The sequence below is a fragment of the Crinia signifera genome, chromosome 8 (genome assembly GCF_055691185.1).
Source record: "Crinia signifera chromosome 8, ASM5569118v1, whole genome shotgun sequence".
In the NCBI taxonomy this organism is placed as follows: Eukaryota; Metazoa; Chordata; class Amphibia; order Anura; family Myobatrachidae; genus Crinia; species Crinia signifera.
In genome coordinates, this window is record NC_139224.1 from 73,961,120 (window position 1) to 73,977,696 (window position 16,577).

Sequence of the window (16,577 nt, forward strand, 5' to 3'; positions counted from 1 at the left end):
ACAGGCACTTTTTTGCCCTCTTCTACTTCTATCACCAGGTAAGCTAATAAAAAAGTTTCCTAAATGTATTGGCTTACTAAAAAAAAAAAAATGTGTTGGTAATGTAAAAAGTCCTACAGGACATGATATTAGCAGGGGGTCTTAAATTAAACTACTAAAGAGGCTCAACACTGTTTAGCTGCCAAAAGCACTTGGAATTGGGCCTAAACAGTGTGGTAAGTCTTTAGGTGATGGCTATTGTGTCTGTTTGACCTCTTCCAAATGTCTGTGCTGGCAATAAAAAGAAAAAGTTTCCAATTTAAATAGCTAGAGAATAAAAACAATTTGCCAGTAATGTGAAAAAACCTACAGCACCTGGTGTTCCCATGTGGTCTCCCACCCAAGTACTAACCAGGCCCAACACTGCATAGCTTCCAAGATCAGACGAGATTGGGCCTATCCAATGTGGTATGGCTGTAGATGAGTTATAGGCACTTTTTTCCCTCTTCTACTTCTATCACCAGGATAGCTAATAAAAAGTTTCCTAACTGTATTGGCTTACTGAAAAAAATCATGTGTTGGTAATGTAAAAATACCTACAGGACATGATATTAGCAGGGGATCTTAAATTAAACTACAAAAGATGCTCAACACTGTTTAGCTGCCAAAAGCAGTTGGAATTGGGCCTAAACAGTGTGGTAAGTCTTTAGGTGATGGCTATTGTGTCTGTTTGACCTCTTCCAAATGTCTGTACTGGCAATAAAAAGAAAAAGTTTCCAATTTAAATAGCTAGAGAATAAAAACAATTTGCCAGTAATGTGAAAAAACCTACAGCACCTGGTGTTCCCATGTGGTCTCCCCGCCAAGTACTAACCAGGCCCAACACTGCTTAGCTTCCAAGATCAGACGAGATTGGGCCTTTCCAATGTGGTATGGCTGTAGGTGAGATACAGGCACTTTTTTGCCTTTTTCTACTTCTATCACCAGGTAAGCTAATAAAAAAGTTTCCGAACTGTATTGGCTTAGTGAAAAAAATCATGTGTTTGTAATGTAAAAAGACCTACAGGACACGATATTAGCAGGGTGTCTTAAATTAAACTACTTAAGAGGTTCAACACTGTTTAGCTGCCAAAAGCAGTTGGAATTGGGCCTAAACAGTGTGGTAAGTCTTTAGGTGATGGCTATTTTGTCTGTTTGACCTCTTCCAAATGTCTGTGCTGGCAATAAAAAGAAAAAGTTTCCAATTTAAATAGCTAGAGAATAAAAACTATTTGCAAGTAATGTGAAAAACCTACAGCACCTGGTGTTCCCATGTGGTCTCTCACCCAAGCACTAACCAGACCCAACACTGCTTAGCTTCCAAGATCAGACGAGATTGGGACTATCCAATGTGGTATGGCTGTAGATGAGATACAGGCACTTGTTTGCCCTCTTCTACTTCTATCACCAGGTAAGCTAATTAAAAAATGTTCCTAAATGTATTGGCTTACTGAAAAAAATCATGTGATGGTAATGTAAAAAGTCCTACAGGACATGATATTAGCAGGGGGTCTTAAATTAAACTACTAAAGAGGTTTACCACTGTTTAGCTGCCAAAAGCAGTTGGAATTGGGCCTAAACAGTGTGGTAAGTCTTTAGGTGATGGCTATTGTGTCTGTTTGACCTCTTCCAAATGTCGGTGCTGGCAATAAAAAGAAAAAGTTTCCAATTTAAATAGCTAGAGAATAAAAACAATTTGCCAGTAATGTGAAAAAACCTACAGCACCTGGTGTTCCCATGTGGTCTCCCACCCAAGTACTAACCAGGCCCAACACTGCATAGCTTCCAAGATCAGACGAGATTGGGCCTATCCAATGTGGTATGGCTGTAGGTGAGATACAGGTACTTTTTTGCCCTCTTCTACTTCTATCACCAGGTAAGCTAATAAAAAAGTTTCCGAACTGTATTGGCTTACTGAAAAAAATCATGTGTTGGTAATGTAAAAAGACCTACAGGACACGATATTAGCAGGGGGTCTTAAATTAAACTACTAAAGAGGCTCAACACTGTTTAGCTGCCAAAAGCAGTTGTAATTGGGCCTAAACAGTGTTGTAAGTCTTTAGGTGATGGCTATTGTGTCTGTTTGACCTCTACCAAATGTCTGTGCTGGCAATAAAAAGAAAAAGTTTCCAATTTAAATAGCTAGAGAATAAAAACAATTTGCCAGTTATATGAAAAAACTTACAGTACCTGGTGTTCCCATGTGGTCTCCCACCCAAGTACTAACCAGGCCTAACACTGCATAGCTTCCAAGATCAGACGAGATTGGGCCTATCCAATGTTGTATGGCTGTAGGTGAGATACAGGCACATTTTTGCCCTCTTCTACTTCTATCACCAGGTAAGCTAATAAAAAAGTTTCCGAACTGTATTGGATTACTGAAAAAAATCATGTGTTTGTAATGTAAAAAGACCTACAGGACATGATATTAGCAGGGGGTCTTAAATTAAACTACTTAAGAGGCTCAACACTGTTTAGCTGCCAAAAGCAGTTGGAATTGGGCCTAAACAGTGTGGTAAGTCTTTAGGTGATGGCTATTGTGTCTGTTTGACCTCTTCCAAATGTCTGTGCTTGCAATAAAAAGAAAAAGTTTCCAATTTAAATAGCTAGAGAATAAAAACTATTTGCAAGTAATGTGAAAAACCTACAGCACCTGGTGTTCCCATGTGGTCTCCTACCCAAGCACTAACCAGACCCAACACTGCTTAGCTTCCAAGATCAGACGAGATTGGGCCTATCCAATGTGGTACGGCTGTAGATGAGATACAGGCACTTTTTTGCCCTCTTCTACTTCTATCACCAGGTAAGCTAATAAAAAAGTTTCCTAAATGTATTGGCTTACTAAAAAAAAAAATAATGTGTTGGTAATGTAAAAAGTCCTACAGGACATGATATTAGCAGGGGGTCTTAAATTAAACTACTAAAGAGGCTCAACACTGTTTAGCTGCCAAAAGCACTTGGAATTGGGCCTAAACAGTGTGGTAAGTCTTTAGGTGATGGCTATTGTGTCTGTTTGACCTCTTCCAAATGTCTGTGCTGGCAATAAAAAGAAAAAGTTTCCAATTTAAATAGCTAGAGAATAAAAACAATTTGCCAGTAATGTGAAAAAACCTACAGCACCTGGTGTTCCCATGTGGTCTCCCACCCAAGTACTAACCAGGCCCAACACTGCATAGCTTCCAAGATCAGACGAGATTGGGCCTATCCAATGTGGTATGGCTGTAGGTGAGTTTCAGGCACTTTTTTCCCTCTTCTACTTCTATCACCAGGATAGCTAATAAAAAGTTTCCTAACTGTATTGGCTTACTGAAAAATCATGTGTTGGTAATGTAAAAATACCTACAGGACATGATATTAGCAGGGGATCTTAAATTAAACTACAAAAGATGCTCAACACTGTTTAGCTGCCAAAAGCAGTTGGAATTGGGCCTAAACAGTGTGGTAAGTCTTTAGGTGATGGCTATTGTGTCTGTTTGACCTCTTCCAAATGTCTGTACTGGCAATAAAAAGAAAAAGTTTCCAATTTAAATAGCTAGAGAATAAAAACAATTTGCCAGTAATGTGAAAAAACCTACAGCACCTGGTGTTCCCATGTGGTCTCCCCGCCAAGTACTAACCAGGCCCAACACTGCTTAGCTTCCAAGATCAGACGAGATTGGGCCTTTCCAATGTGGCATGGCTGTAGGTGAGATACAGGCACTTTTTTGCCCTCTTCTACTTCTATCACCAGATAAGCTAATAAAAAAGTTTCCAAACTGTATTGGCTTACTGAAAAAAATCATGTGTTGGTAATATAAAAAGACCTACAGGACATGATATTAGCAGGGGGTCTTAAATTAAACTACTAAAGAGGCTCAACACTGTTTAGCTGCCAAAAGCAGTTTGAATTGGGCCTAAACAGTGTGGTAAGTCTTTAGGTGATGGCTATTGTGTCTGTTTGACCTCTTCCAAATGTCTGTGCTGGCAATAAAAAGAAAAAGTTTCCAATATAAACAGCTAGAGAATAAAAACAATTTGCCAGTAATGTGAAAAAACCTTCAGCACCTGGTGTTCTCATGTGGTCTCCCACCCAAGTACTAACCAGGCCCAACACTGCTTAGCTTCCAAAATCCGACAAGATTGGGCCTATCCAATGTGGTATGGCTGTAGGTGAGATACAGGCACTTTTTGCCCTCTTCTACTTCGATCACCAGGTAAGCTAATAAAAAAGTTTCCTAACTGTATTTGCTTACTGAAAAAAATCATGTGTAGGTAATGTAAAAAGACCTACAGGACATTATATTAGCAGGGGGTCTTAAATTAAACTACTAAAGAGGCTCAACACTGTTTAGCTGCCAAAAGCAGTTGGAATTGGGCCTAAACAGTGTGGTAAGTCTTTAGGTGATGGCTATTGTGTCTGTTTGACCTCTTCCAAATGTCTGTGCTTGCAATAAAAAGAAAAAGTTTCCAATTTAAATAGCTAGAGAATAAAAACTATTTGCAAGTAATGTGAAAACCCTACAGCACCTGGTGTTCCCATGTGGTCTCCCACCCAAGCACTAACCAGACCCAACACTGCTTAGCTTCCAAGATCAGACGAGATTGGGCCTATCCAATGTGGTACGGCTGTAGATGAGATACAGGCACTTTTTTGCCCTCTTCTACTTCTATCACCAGGTAAGGTAATAAAAAAGTTTCCTAAATGTATTGGCTTACTAAAAAAAAAATAATGTGTTGGTAATGTAAAAAGTCCTACAGGACATGATATTAGCAGGGGGTCTTAAATTAAACTACTAAAGAGGCTCAACACTGTTTAGCTGCCAAAAGCACTTGGAATTGGGCCTAAACAGTGTGGTAAGTCTTTAGGTGATGGCTATTGTGTCTGTTTGACCTCTTCCAAATGTCTGTGCTGGCAATAAAAAGAAAAAGTTTCCAATTTAAATAGCTAGAGAATAAAAACAATTTGCCAGTAATGTGAAAAAACCTACAGCACCTGGTGTTCCCATGTGGTCTCCCACCCAAGTACTAACCAGGCCCAACACTGCATAGCTTCCAAGATCAGACGAGATTGGGCCTATCCAATGTGGTATGGCTGTAGGTGAGTTACAGGCACTTTTTTCCCTCTTCTACTTCTATCACCAGGATAGCTAATAAAAAGTTTCCTAACTGTATTGGCTTACTGAAAAAAATCATGCGTTGGTAATGTAAAAATACCTACAGGACATGATATTAGCAGGGGATCTTAAATTAAACTACAAAAGATGCTCAACACTGTTTAGCTGCCAAAAGCAGTTGGAATTGGGCCTAAACAGTGTGGTAAGTCTTTAGGTGATGGCTATTGTGTCTGTTTGACCTCTTCCAAATGTCTGTACTGGCAATAAAAAGAAAAAGTTTCCAATTTAAATAGCTAGAGAATAAAAACAATTTGCCAGTAATGTGAAAAAACCTACAGCACCTGGTGTTCCCATGTGGTCTCCCCGCCAAGTACTAACCAGGCCCAACACTGCTTAGCTTCCAAGATCAGACGAGATTGGGCCTTTCCAATGTGGTATGGCTGTAGGTGAGATACGGGCACTTTTTTGCCTTTTTCTACTTCTATCACCAGGTAAGCTAATAAAAAAGTTTCCGAACTGTATTGGCTTACTGAAAAAAATCATGTGTTTGTAATGTAAAAAGACCTACAGGACACGATATTAGCAGGGTGTCTTAAATTAAACTACTTAAGAGGTTCAACACTGTTTAGCTGCCAAAAGCAGTTGGAATTGGGCCTAAACAGTGTGGTAAGTCTTTAGGTGATGGCTATTTTGTCTTTTTGACCTCTTCCAAATGTCTGTGCTGGCAATAAAAAGAAAAAGTTTCCAATTTAAATAGCTAGAGAATAAAAACTATTTGCAAGTAATGTGAAAAACCTACAGCACCTCGTGTTCCCATGTGGTCTCTCACCCAAGCACTAACCAGACCCAACACTGCTTAGCTTCCAAGATCAGACGAGATTGGGCCTATCCAATGTGGTATGGCTGTAGATGAGATACAGGCACTTGTTTGCCCTCTTCTACTTCTATCACCAGGTAAGCTAATTAAAAAATGTTCCTAAATGTATTGGCTTACTGAAAAAAATCATGTGTTGGTAATGTAAAAAGTCCTACAGGACATGATATTAGCAGGGGGTCTTAAATTAAACTACTTAAGAGGTTTACCACTGTTTAGCTGCCAAAAGCAGTTGGAATTGGGCCTAAACAGTGTGGTAAGTCTTTAGGTGATGGCTATTGTGTCTGTTTGACCTCTTCCAAATGTCGGTGCTGGCAATAAAAAGAAAAAGTTTCCAATTTAAATAGCTAGAGAATAAAAACAATTTGCCAGTAATGTGAAAAAACCTACAGCACCTGGTGTTCCCATGTGGTCTCCCACCCAAGTACTAACCAGGCCCAACACTGCATAGCTTCCAAGATCAGACGAGATTGGGCCTATCCAATGTGGTATGGCTGTAGGTGAGATACAGGTACTTTTTTGCCCTCTTCTACTTCTATCACCAGGTAAGCTAATAAAAAAGTTTCCGAACTGTATTGGCTTACTGAAAAAAATCATGTGTTGTTAATGTAAAAAGACCTACAGGACACGATATTAGCTGGGGGTCTTAAATTAAACTACTAAAGAGGCTCAACACTGTTTAGCTGCCAAAAGCAGTTGTAATTGGGCCTAAACAGTGTTGTAAGTCTTTAGGTGATGGCTATTGTGTCTGTTTGACCTCTTCCAAATGTCTGTGCTTGCAATAAAAAGAAAAAGTTTCCAATTTAAATAGCTAGAGAATAAAAACTATTTGCAAGTAATGTGAAAAACCTACAGCACCTGGTGTTCCCATGTGGTCTCCCACCCAAGCACTAACCAGGCCCAACACTGCATAGCTTCCAAGATCAGACGAGACTGGGCCTATCCAATGTTGTATGGCTGTAGATGAGATACAGGCACTTTTTTGCCCTCTTCTACTTCTATCACCAGGTAAGCTAATAAAAAAGTTTCCGAACTGTATTGGCTTACTGAAAAAAATCATGTGTTTGTAATGTAAAAAGACCTACAGGACATGATATTAGCAGGGGGTCTTAAATTAAACTACTTAAGAGGCTCAACACTGTTTAGCTGCCAAAAGCAGTTGGAATTGGGCCTAAACAGTGTGGTAAGTCTTTAGGTGATGGCTATTGTGTCTGTATGACCTCTTCCAAATGTCTGTGCTTGCAATAAAAAGAAAAAGTTTCCAATTTAAATAGCTAGAGAATAAAAACTATTTGCAAGTAATGTGAAAAACCTACAGCACCTGGTGTTCCCATGTGGTCTCCCACCCAAGCACTAACCAGACCCAACACTGCTTAGCTTCCAAGATCAGACGAGATTGGGCCTATCCAATGTGGTACGGCTGTAGATGAGATACAGGCACTTTTTTGCGCTCTTCTACTTCTATCACCAGGTAAGCTAATAAAAAAGTTTCCTAAATGTATTGGCTTACTAAAAAAAAAATAATGTGTTGGTAATGTAAAAAGTCCTACAAGACATGATATTAGCAGGGGGTCTTAAATTAAACTACTAAAGAGGCTCAACACTGTTTAGCTGCCAAAAGCACTTGGAATTGGGCCTAAACAGTGTGGTAAGTCTTTAGGTGATGGCTATTGTGTCTGTTTGACCTCTTCCAAATGTCTGTGCTGGCAATAAAAAGAAAAAGTTTCCAATTTAAATAGCTAGAGAATAAAAACAATTTGCCAGTAATGTGAAAAAACCTACAGCACCTGGTGTTCCCATGTGGTCTCCCCGCCAAGTACTAACCAGGCCCAACACTGCTTAGCTTCCAAGATCAGACGAGATTGGGCCTTTCCAATGTGGTATGGCTGTAGGTGAGATACAGGCACTTTTTTGCCTTTTTCTACTTCTATCACCAGGTAAGCTAATAAAAAAGTTTCCAAACTGTATTGGCTTACTGAAAAAAATCATGTGTTGGTAATATAAAAAGACCTACAGGACATGATATTAGCAGGGGGTCTTAAATTAAACTACTAAAGAGGCTCAACACTGTTTAGCTCCCAAAAGCAGTTTGAATTGGGCCTAAACAGTGTGGTAAGTCTTTAGGTGATGGCTATTGTGTCTGTTTGACCTCTTCCAAATGTCTGTGCTGGCAATAAAAAGAAAAAGTTTCCAATTTAAATAGCTAGAGAATAAAAACAATTTGCCAGTAATGTGAAAAAACCTTCAGCACCTGGTGTTCCCATGTGGTCTCCCACCCAAGTACTAACCAGGACCAACACTGCTTAGCTTCCAAGATCCGACGAGATTGGGCCTATACAATGTGGTATAGCTGTAGATGAGATACAGGCACTTTTTTGCCATCTTCTACTTCTATCACCAGGTAAGCTAATAAAAAAGTTTCCTAACTGTATTGGCTTACTGAAAAAAATCATGTGTTGGTAATGTAAAAAGACCTACGGGACATGATATTAGCAGGGGGTCTTAAATAAAACTACTAAAGAGGCTCAACACTGTTTAGCTGCCAAAAGCAGATGGAATTAGGCGTAAACAGTGTGGTAAGTCTTTAGGTGATTGCTATTGTGTCTGTTTGACCTCTTCCAAATGTCAGTGCTGGCAATAAAAAGAAAAAGTTTCCAATTTAAATAGCTAGAGAATAAAAACAATTTGCCAGTAATGTGAAAAAACCTTCAGCACCTAGTGTTCCCATGTGGTATCCCACCCAAGTACTAACCAGGCCCAACACTGCTTAGCTTCCAAGATCAGATGAGATTGGGCCTATCTAATGTGGTATGGCTGTAGGTGAGATACAGGCACTTTTTGCCCTCTTCTACTTCGATCACCAGGTAAGCTAATAAAAAAGTTTCCTAACTGTATTGGCTTACTGAAAAAAATCATGTGTAGGTAATGTAAAAAGACCTACAGGACATTATATTAGCAGGGGGTCTTAAATTAAACTACTAAAGAGGCTCAACACTGTTTAGCTGCCAAAAGCAGTTGGAATTGGGCCTAAACAGTGTGGTAAGTCTTTAGGTGATGGCTATTGTGTCTGTTTGACCTCTTCCAAATATCTGTGCTTGCAATAAAAAGAAAAAGTTTCCAATTTAAATAGCTAGAGAATAAAAACTATTTGCAAGTAATGTGAAAAACCTACAGCACCTGGTGTTCCCATGTGGTCTCCCACCCAAGCACTAACCAGACCCAACACTGCTTAGCTTCCAAGATCAGACGAGATTGGGCCTATCCAATGTGGTACGGCTGTAGATGAGATACAGGCACTTTTTTGCCCTCTTCTACTTCTATCACCAGGTAAGCTAATAAAAAAGTTTCCTAAATGTATTGGCTTACTAAAAAAAAAATAATGTGTTGGTAATGTAAAAAGACCTACAGGACATGATATTAGCAGGGGGTCTTAAATTAAACTACTAAAGAGGCTCAACACTGTTTAGCTGCCAAAAGCAATTGGAATTGGGCAAAAACAGTGTGGTAAGTCTTTATGTGATGGCTATTGTGTCTGTTTGACCTCTTCCAAATATCTGTGCTGGCAATAAAAATAAAAAGTTTCCAATTTAAATAGCTAGAGAATAAAAACAATTTGCCAGTAATGTGAAAAAACCTACAGCACCTGGTGTTCCCATGTGGTCTCCCACCCAAGTACTAACCAGGCCCAACACTGCTTAGCTTCCAAGATCAGACGAGATTGGGCCTATACAATGTGGTATGGCTGTAGGTGAGATACAGACACTTTTTTGCCCTCTTCTACTTCTATCACCAGGTAAGCTAATAAAAAAGTTCCCAAACTGTATTGGCTCACTGAAAAAAAATCATGTGTTGGTAATGTAAAAAGACCTACAGGACATGATCTTAGCAGGGGGTCTTAAATTAAACTACTAAAGAGGCTCACCACTGTTTAGCTGCCAAAAGCAGTTGGAATTGGGCCTAAACAGTGTGGTAAGTCTTTAGGTGATGGCTATTGTGTCTGTTTGACCTCTTCCAAATGTCTGTGCTGGCAAAAAAAGAAAAAGTTTCCAATTCAAATAGCTAGAGAATAAAAACAATTTGCCATTAATGTGAAAAAACCTACAGCACCTGGTGTTCCTATGTGGTCTCCCACCCAAGTACTAACCAGGTCCAACACTGCTTGGCTTACAAGATGAGACAAGATTGGGCCTATCCAATGTGGTATGGCTGTAGGTGAGATACAGTCACTTTTTTGCCCTCTTCTACTTCTATCACCAGGTAAGCTAATAAAAAAGTTTCCTAACTGTATTGGCTTACTGAAAAAAAATCATATGTAGGTAATGTAAAAAGACCTACAGGACATGATATTAGCAGGGGGTCTTAAATTAAACTACTAAAGAGGCTCAACACTGTTTAGCTGCCAAAAACATTTTGAATTGGGCCTAAACAGTGTGGTAAGTCTTTAGGTGATGGCTATTGTGTCTGTTTGACCTCTTCCAAATGTCTGTGCTGGCAATAAAAAGAAAAAGTTTCCAATTTAAATAGCTAGAGAATAAAAACAATTTGCCAGTAATGTGAAAAAACCTACAGCACCTGGTGTTCCCATGTGGTCTCCCACCCAAGTACTAACCAGACCCAACACTGCTTAGCTTCTAATATCAGACGAGATTGGGCCTATCCAATGTGGTATGGCTGTAGTTAAGATACAGGCACTTTTTTGCCCTCTTCTACTTCTATCACCAGGTAAGCTAATAAAAAAGTTTCCTAACTGTATTGGCTTACTAAAAAAATCATGTGTTGGTAATGTAAAAAGACCTACAGGACATGATATTAGCAGGGGGTCTTAAATTAAACTACTAAAGAGGCTCAACACTGTTTAGCTGCCAAAAGCACTTGGAATTGGGCCTGAACAGTGTGGTAAGTCTTTAGGTGATGGCTATTGTGTCTGTTTGACCTCTTCCAAATGTCTGTGCTTTGGAATAAAAAGAAAAAGTTTCCAATTTAAATAGCTAGAGAATAAAAACAATTTGCCAGTAATGTGAAAAAACCTACAGCACCTGGTGTTCCCATGTGGTCTCCCATCCAAGTACTAACCAGGCAAACACTGCTTGGCTTCCAAGATGAGACGAGATTGGGCCTATCCAATGTGGTATGGCTGTAGGTGAGATGCAGGCACTTTTTTGCCCACTTCTACTTCTATCACCAGGTAAGCTAATAAAAAAGTTTCCTAACTACATTGGCTAACTGAAAAAAATCATGTGTTGGTAATGTAAAAAGACCTACAGGACATGATATTAGCAGGGGGTCTTAAATTAAACTACTAAAGAGGCTCAACACTGTTTAGCTGCCAAAAGCAGTTGGAATTGGGCAAAAACAGTGTGGTAAGTCTTTATGTGATGGCTATTGTGTCTGTTTGACCTCTTCCAAATGTCTGTGCTGGCAATAAAAATAAAAAGTTTCCAATTTAAATAGCTAGAGAATAAAAACAATTTGCCAGTAATGTGAAAAAACCTACAGCACCTGGTGTTCCCATGTGGTCTCCCACCCAAGTACTAACCAGGCCCAACACTGCTTAGCTTCCAAGATCAGACGAGATTGGGCCTATCCAATGTGGTATGGCTGTAGGTGAGATGCAGGCACTTTTTTTGCCCACTTCTACTTCTATCACCAGGTAAGCTAATAAAAAAGTTTCCTAACTGTATTGGCTCACTGAAAAAAAATCATGTGTTGGTAATGTAAAAAGACCTACAGGACATGATCTTAGCAGGGGGTCTTAAATTAAACTACTAAAGAGGCTCACCACTGTTTAGCTGCCAAAAGCAGTTGGAATTGGGCCTAAACAGTGTGGTAAGTCTTTAGGTGATGGCTATTGTGTCTGTTTGACCTCTTCCAAATGTCTGTGCTGGCAATAAAAAGAAAAAGTTTCCAATTTAAATAGCTAGAGAATAAAAACAATTTGTCATTAATGTGAAAAAACCTACAGCACCTGGTGTTCCCATGTGGTATCCCACGCAAGTACTGACCAGGCCCAACACTGCTTAGCTTCCAAGACCAGACGAGATTGGGCCTATCCAATGTGGTATGGCTGTAGGTGAGATACAGTCACTTTTTTGCCCTCTTCTACTTCTATCACCAGGTAAGCTAATGAAAAAGTTTCCTAACTGTATTGGCTTACTGAAAAAAATCATGTGTAGGTAATGTAAAAAGACCTACAGGACATGATATTAGCAGGGGGTCTTAAATTAAACTACTAAAGAGGCTCAACACTGTTTAGCTGCCAAAAACATTTTGAATTGGGCCTAAACAGTGTGGTAAGTCTTTAGGTGATGGCTATTGTGTCTGTTTGACCTCTTCCAAATGTCTGTGCTGGCAATAAAAAGAAAAAGTTTCCAATTTAAATAGCTAGAGAATAAAAACAATTTGCCAGTAATGTGAAAAAACCTACAGCACCTGGTGTTCCCATGTGGTCTCCCACCCAAGTACTAACCAGGTCCAACACTGCTTGGCTTACAAGATGAGACAAGATTGGGCCTATCCAATGTGGTATGGCTGTAGGTGAGATACAGTCACTTTTTTGCCCTCTTCTACTTCTATCACCAGGTAAGCTAATAAAAAAGTTTCCTAACTGTATTGGCTTACTGAAAAAAAATCATATGTAGGTAATGTAAAAAGACCTACAGGACATGATATTAGCAGGGGGTCTTAAATTAAACTACTAAAGAGGCTCAACACTGTTTAGCTGCCAAAAACATTTGGAATTGGGCCTAAACAGTGTGGTAAGTCTTTAGGTGATGGCTATTGTGTCTGTTTGACCTCTTCCAAATGTCTGTGCTGGCAATAAAAAGAAAAAGTTTCCAATTTAAATAGCTAGAGAATAAGAACAATTTGCCAGTAATGTGAAAAAACCTACAGCACCTGGTGTTCCCATGTGGTCTCCCACCCAAGTACTAACCAGGCCCAACACTGCTTAGCTTCTAATATCAGACGAGATTGGGCCTATCCAATGTGGTATGGCTGTAGTTAAGATACAGGCACTTTTTTGCCCTCTTCTACTTCTATCACCAGGTAAGCTAATAAAAAAGTTTCCTAACTGTATTGGCTTACTAAAAAAATCATGTGTTGGTAATGTAAAAAGACCTACAGGACATGATATTAGCAGGGGGTCTTAAATTAAACTACTAAAGAGGCTTAACACTGTTTAGCTGCTAAAAGCAGTTGGAATTGGGCCTGAACAGTGTGGTAAGTCTTTAGGTGATGGCTATTGTGTCTGTTTGACCTCTTCCAAATGTCTGTGCTTTGGAATAAAAAGAAAAAGTTTCCAATTTAAATAGCTAGAGAATAAAAACAATTTGCCAGTAATGTGAAAAAACCTACAGCACCTGGTGTTCCCATGTGGTCTCCCATCCAAGTACTAACCAGGCAAACACTGCTTGGCTTCCAAGATGAGACGAGATTGGGCCTATCCAATGTGGTATGGCTGTAGGTGAGATGCAGGCACTTTTTTGCCCACTTCTACTTCTATCACCAGGTAAGCTAATAAAAAAGTTTCCTAACTACATTGGCTAACTGAAAAAAATCATGTGTTGGTAATGTAAAAAGACCTACAGGACATGATATTAGCAGGGGGTCTTAAATTAAACTACTAAAGAGGCTCAACACTGTTTAGCTGCCAAAAGCAGTTGGAATTGGGCAAAAACAGTGTGGTAAGTCTTTATGTGATGGCTATTGTGTCTGTTTGACCTCTTCCAAATGTCTGTGCTGGCAATAAAAATAAAAAGTTTCCAATTTAAATAGCTAGAGAATAAAAACAATTTGCCAGTAATGTGAAAAAACCTACAGCACCTGGTGTTCCCATGTGGTCTCCCACCCAAGTACTAACCAGGCCCAACACTGCTTAGCTTCCAAGATCAGACGAGATTGGGCCTATCCAATGTGGTATGGCTGTAGGTGAGATGCAGGCACTTTTTTTGCCCACTTCTACTTCTATCACCAGGTAAGCTAATAAAAAAGTTTCCTAACTGTATTGGCTCACTGAAAAAAAATCATGTGTTGGTAATGTAAAAAGACCTACAGGACATGATCTTAGCAGGGGGTCTTAAATTAAACTACTAAAGAGGCTCACCACTGTTTAGCTGCCAAAAGCAGTTGGAATTGGGCCTAAACAGTGTGGTAAGTCTTTAGGTGATGGCTATTGTGTCTGTTTGACCTCTTCCAAATGTCTGTGCTGGCAATAAAAAGAAAAAGTTTCCAATTTAAATAGCTAGAGAATAAAAACAATTTGTCATTAATGTGAAAAAACCTACAGCACCTGGTGTTCCCATGTGGTATCCCACGCAAGTACTGACCAGGCCCAACACTGCTTAGCTTCCAAGACCAGACGAGATTGGGCCTATCCAATGTGGTATGGCTGTAGGTGAGATACAGTCACTTTTTTGCCCTCTTCTACTTCTATCACCAGGTAAGCTAATGAAAAAGTTTCCTAACTGTATTGGCTTACTGAAAAAAATCATGTGTAGGTAATGTAAAAAGACCTACAGGACATGATATTAGCAGGGGGTCTTAAATTAAACTACTAAAGAGGCTCAACACTGTTTAGCTGCCAAAAACATTTTGAATTGGGCCTAAACAGTGTGGTAAGTCTTTAGGTGATGGCTATTGTGTCTGTTTGACCTCTTCCAAATGTCTGTGCTGGCAATAAAAAGAAAAAGTTTCCAATTTAAATAGCTAGAGAATAAAAACAATTTGCCAGTAATGTGAAAAAACCTACAGCACCTGGTGTTCCCATGTGGTCTCCCACCCAAGTACTAACCAGGCCCAACACTGCTTAGCTTCTAATATCAGACGAGATTGGGCCTATCCAATGTGGTATGGCTGTAGTTGAGATACAGGCACTTTTTTGCCCTCTTCTACTTCTATCACCAGGTAAGCTAATAAAAAAGTTTCCTAACTGTATTGGCTTACTGAAAAAAATCATGTGTTGGTAATGTAAAAAGACCTACAGGACATGATATTAGCAGGGGGTCTTAAATTAAACTACTAAAGAGGCTCAACACTGTTTAGCTGCCAAAAGCAGTTTGAATTTGGCCTAAACAGTGTGGTAAGTCTTTAGGTGATGGCTATTGTGTCTGTTTGACCTCTTCCAAATGTCTGTGCTTTGCAATAAAAAGAAAAAGTTTCCAATTTAAATAGCTAGAGAATAAAAACAATTTGCCAGTAATGTGAAAAAACATACAGCACCTGGTGTTCCCATGTGGTCTCCCACCCAAGTACTAACCAGGCCAACACTGCTTGGCTTCCAAGATGAGACGAGATTGGGCCTATCCAATGTGGTATGGCTGTAGGTGAGATGCAGGCACTTTTTTGCCCACTTCTACTTCTATCACCAGGTAAGCTAATAAAAAAGTTTCCTAACTACATTGGCTAACTGAAAAAAATCATGTGTTGGTAATGTAAAAAGACCTACAGGACATGATATTAGCAGGGGGTCTTAAATTAAACTACTAAAGAGGCTCAACACTGTTTAGCTGCCAAAAGCAGTTGGAATTGGGCCTAAACAGTGTGGTAAGTCTTTAGGTGATGGCTATTGTGTCTGTTTGACCTCTTCCAAATGTCTGTGCTGGCAATAAAAAGAAAAAGTTTCCAATTTAAATAGCTAGAGAATAAAAACAATTTGTCATTAATGTGAAAAAACCTACAGCACCTGGTGTTCCCATGAGGTCTCCAACCCAAGTACTAACCAGGCCCAACACTGCTTAGCTTCCAAGATCTGACGAGATTGGGCCTATCCAATGTGGTATAGCTGTAGATGAGATACAGGCACTTTTTTGCCCTCTTCTACTTCTATCACCAGGTAAGCTAATAAAAAAGTTTCCTAACTGTATTGGCTTACTGAAAAAAATCATGTGTTGGTAATGTAAAAAGTCCTACAGGACATGATATTAGCAGGGGGTCTTAAATTAAACTACTAAAGAGGCTCAACACTGTTTAGCTGCCAAAAGCAGTTGGAATTGGGCAAAAACAGTGTGGTAAGTCTTTAGGTGATGGCTATTGTGTCTGTTTGACCTCTTCCAAATGTCTGTGCTGGCAATAAAAAGAAAAAGTTTCCAATTTAAATAGCTAGAGAATAAAAACAATTTGCCAGTAATGTGAAAAAACCTACAGCACCTGGTGTTCCCATGTGGTCTCCCACCCAAGTACTAACCAGGCCCAACACTGCATAGCTTCCAAGATCAGACAAGATTGGGCCTATCCAATGTGGTATGGCTGTAGATGAGATACAGGCACTTTTTTGCCCTCTTCTACTTCTATCACCAGGTAAGCTAATAAAAAAGTTTCCGAACTGTATTGGCTTACTGAAAAAAACATGTGTTGGTAATGTAAAAAGACCTACAGGACACGATATTAGCAGGGGGTCTTAAATTAAACTACTAAAGAGGCTCAACACTGTTTAGCTGCCAAAAGCAGTTGGAATTGGGCCTAAACAGTGTGGTAAGTCTTTAGGTGATGGCTATTGTGTCTGTTTGACCTCTTCCAAATGTCTGTGCTGGCAATAAAAAGAAAAAGTTTCCAATTTAAATAGCTAGAGAATAAAAACTATTTGCCAGTAATGTAAA

The 16,577-nt window shown here is 39.4% G+C and overlaps 12 non-coding genes and 23 pseudogenes across 12 annotated transcripts; all 35 read right to left on the minus strand.

Moving 5' to 3' along the window:
- Nucleotides 1–342: 342 nt before the first annotated feature.
- Nucleotides 343–461, minus strand: LOC146035146 (5S ribosomal RNA). The gene has a single exon (XR_014460550.1). It is a non-coding gene; the product is annotated as a 5S ribosomal RNA (ribosomal RNA).
- A 343-nt stretch (nucleotides 462–804) lies between these two features.
- On the minus strand, nucleotides 805–923 carry LOC146034387 (5S ribosomal RNA). Its single transcript, XR_014459794.1, has one exon. It is a non-coding gene; the product is annotated as a 5S ribosomal RNA (ribosomal RNA).
- Nucleotides 924–1,267: 344 nt separating this feature from the next.
- Nucleotides 1,268–1,386, minus strand: LOC146028831 (5S ribosomal RNA; annotated as a pseudogene).
- A 346-nt stretch (nucleotides 1,387–1,732) lies between these two features.
- Nucleotides 1,733–1,851, minus strand: LOC146034680 (5S ribosomal RNA). Its single transcript, XR_014460084.1, has one exon. It is a non-coding gene; the product is annotated as a 5S ribosomal RNA (ribosomal RNA).
- Nucleotides 1,852–2,196: 345 nt separating this feature from the next.
- On the minus strand, nucleotides 2,197–2,315 carry LOC146029113 (5S ribosomal RNA; annotated as a pseudogene).
- Nucleotides 2,316–2,659: 344 nt separating this feature from the next.
- LOC146029083 (5S ribosomal RNA) lies at nucleotides 2,660–2,778 on the minus strand (annotated as a pseudogene).
- A 348-nt stretch (nucleotides 2,779–3,126) lies between these two features.
- Nucleotides 3,127–3,245, minus strand: LOC146034681 (5S ribosomal RNA). Its single transcript, XR_014460085.1, has one exon. It is a non-coding gene; the product is annotated as a 5S ribosomal RNA (ribosomal RNA).
- A 341-nt stretch (nucleotides 3,246–3,586) lies between these two features.
- Nucleotides 3,587–3,705, minus strand: LOC146035163 (5S ribosomal RNA). The gene has a single exon (XR_014460566.1). It is a non-coding gene; the product is annotated as a 5S ribosomal RNA (ribosomal RNA).
- Nucleotides 3,706–4,050: 345 nt separating this feature from the next.
- Nucleotides 4,051–4,169, minus strand: LOC146028828 (5S ribosomal RNA; annotated as a pseudogene).
- Nucleotides 4,170–4,512: 343 nt separating this feature from the next.
- Nucleotides 4,513–4,631, minus strand: LOC146028950 (5S ribosomal RNA; annotated as a pseudogene).
- Nucleotides 4,632–4,978: 347 nt separating this feature from the next.
- Nucleotides 4,979–5,097, minus strand: LOC146034682 (5S ribosomal RNA). Its single transcript, XR_014460087.1, has one exon. It is a non-coding gene; the product is annotated as a 5S ribosomal RNA (ribosomal RNA).
- Nucleotides 5,098–5,440: 343 nt separating this feature from the next.
- Nucleotides 5,441–5,559, minus strand: LOC146034390 (5S ribosomal RNA). The gene has a single exon (XR_014459796.1). It is a non-coding gene; the product is annotated as a 5S ribosomal RNA (ribosomal RNA).
- Nucleotides 5,560–5,903: 344 nt separating this feature from the next.
- On the minus strand, nucleotides 5,904–6,022 carry LOC146029315 (5S ribosomal RNA; annotated as a pseudogene).
- A 346-nt stretch (nucleotides 6,023–6,368) lies between these two features.
- Nucleotides 6,369–6,487, minus strand: LOC146034683 (5S ribosomal RNA). The gene has a single exon (XR_014460088.1). It is a non-coding gene; the product is annotated as a 5S ribosomal RNA (ribosomal RNA).
- A 344-nt stretch (nucleotides 6,488–6,831) lies between these two features.
- Nucleotides 6,832–6,950, minus strand: LOC146029379 (5S ribosomal RNA; annotated as a pseudogene).
- Nucleotides 6,951–7,294: 344 nt separating this feature from the next.
- On the minus strand, nucleotides 7,295–7,413 carry LOC146028492 (5S ribosomal RNA; annotated as a pseudogene).
- A 347-nt stretch (nucleotides 7,414–7,760) lies between these two features.
- On the minus strand, nucleotides 7,761–7,879 carry LOC146034391 (5S ribosomal RNA). Its single transcript, XR_014459797.1, has one exon. It is a non-coding gene; the product is annotated as a 5S ribosomal RNA (ribosomal RNA).
- Nucleotides 7,880–8,224: 345 nt separating this feature from the next.
- On the minus strand, nucleotides 8,225–8,343 carry LOC146028718 (5S ribosomal RNA; annotated as a pseudogene).
- Nucleotides 8,344–8,688: 345 nt separating this feature from the next.
- LOC146028459 (5S ribosomal RNA) lies at nucleotides 8,689–8,807 on the minus strand (annotated as a pseudogene).
- A 343-nt stretch (nucleotides 8,808–9,150) lies between these two features.
- On the minus strand, nucleotides 9,151–9,269 carry LOC146028493 (5S ribosomal RNA; annotated as a pseudogene).
- Nucleotides 9,270–9,616: 347 nt separating this feature from the next.
- On the minus strand, nucleotides 9,617–9,735 carry LOC146033099 (5S ribosomal RNA). Its single transcript, XR_014458509.1, has one exon. It is a non-coding gene; the product is annotated as a 5S ribosomal RNA (ribosomal RNA).
- A 345-nt stretch (nucleotides 9,736–10,080) lies between these two features.
- On the minus strand, nucleotides 10,081–10,199 carry LOC146029619 (5S ribosomal RNA; annotated as a pseudogene).
- A 346-nt stretch (nucleotides 10,200–10,545) lies between these two features.
- LOC146028914 (5S ribosomal RNA) lies at nucleotides 10,546–10,664 on the minus strand (annotated as a pseudogene).
- A 345-nt stretch (nucleotides 10,665–11,009) lies between these two features.
- LOC146029621 (5S ribosomal RNA) lies at nucleotides 11,010–11,127 on the minus strand (annotated as a pseudogene).
- Nucleotides 11,128–11,472: 345 nt separating this feature from the next.
- Nucleotides 11,473–11,591, minus strand: LOC146032484 (5S ribosomal RNA). The gene has a single exon (XR_014457916.1). It is a non-coding gene; the product is annotated as a 5S ribosomal RNA (ribosomal RNA).
- A 347-nt stretch (nucleotides 11,592–11,938) lies between these two features.
- Nucleotides 11,939–12,057, minus strand: LOC146028033 (5S ribosomal RNA; annotated as a pseudogene).
- A 345-nt stretch (nucleotides 12,058–12,402) lies between these two features.
- On the minus strand, nucleotides 12,403–12,521 carry LOC146029519 (5S ribosomal RNA; annotated as a pseudogene).
- Nucleotides 12,522–12,867: 346 nt separating this feature from the next.
- Nucleotides 12,868–12,986, minus strand: LOC146028428 (5S ribosomal RNA; annotated as a pseudogene).
- Nucleotides 12,987–13,331: 345 nt separating this feature from the next.
- On the minus strand, nucleotides 13,332–13,449 carry LOC146029623 (5S ribosomal RNA; annotated as a pseudogene).
- Nucleotides 13,450–13,794: 345 nt separating this feature from the next.
- LOC146032485 (5S ribosomal RNA) lies at nucleotides 13,795–13,913 on the minus strand. The gene has a single exon (XR_014457917.1). It is a non-coding gene; the product is annotated as a 5S ribosomal RNA (ribosomal RNA).
- Nucleotides 13,914–14,260: 347 nt separating this feature from the next.
- On the minus strand, nucleotides 14,261–14,379 carry LOC146028034 (5S ribosomal RNA; annotated as a pseudogene).
- A 345-nt stretch (nucleotides 14,380–14,724) lies between these two features.
- LOC146028429 (5S ribosomal RNA) lies at nucleotides 14,725–14,843 on the minus strand (annotated as a pseudogene).
- Nucleotides 14,844–15,189: 346 nt separating this feature from the next.
- Nucleotides 15,190–15,307, minus strand: LOC146029558 (5S ribosomal RNA; annotated as a pseudogene).
- A 345-nt stretch (nucleotides 15,308–15,652) lies between these two features.
- On the minus strand, nucleotides 15,653–15,771 carry LOC146027807 (5S ribosomal RNA; annotated as a pseudogene).
- A 345-nt stretch (nucleotides 15,772–16,116) lies between these two features.
- Nucleotides 16,117–16,235, minus strand: LOC146028238 (5S ribosomal RNA; annotated as a pseudogene).
- Between the last annotated feature and the right edge of the window lie 342 nt (nucleotides 16,236–16,577).